The sequence below is a fragment of the Corvus brachyrhynchos genome, unplaced genomic scaffold (assembly GCF_000691975.1).
Source record: "Corvus brachyrhynchos isolate BGI_N302 unplaced genomic scaffold, ASM69197v1 scaffold340, whole genome shotgun sequence".
NCBI lineage: Eukaryota > Metazoa > Chordata > Aves > Passeriformes > Corvidae > Corvus > Corvus brachyrhynchos.
Genome location: NW_008235987.1, coordinates 1,198,041 through 1,198,436, shown reverse-complemented (window position 1 = coordinate 1,198,436; position 396 = coordinate 1,198,041).

Below are 396 nucleotides of genomic sequence, written 5' to 3'. Positions count from 1 at the left end.
CCGCCTGATAAACAACAGCTTGTGGGAGCGTGTGCCCGGCGTGCCACCGGCGCCGTGCCAGCCCGGGCGGCAGCCACAGCCCGGAGACCCCCGCGTCCCCCGCGGGGGCATCGGCTCCTCGCGGGGGCGAGGTGACCATGGGAGGACACGGGGGACCATGGGGCTGGCTCACCGCGTCCTCCGACGCCTCATTTCACCGCCCGCCTGATAAACAACAGCTTGTGGGAGCGTGTGCCCGGCGTGCCACCGGCGCCGTGCCAGCCCGGGCGGCAGCCACAGCCCGGAGACCCCCGCGTCCCCCGCGGGGGCATCGGCTCCTCGCGGGGGCGAGGTGACCATGGGAGGACACGGGGGACCATGGGGCTGGCTCTGGAGGTCAGCAGGGGACGTCCCCCA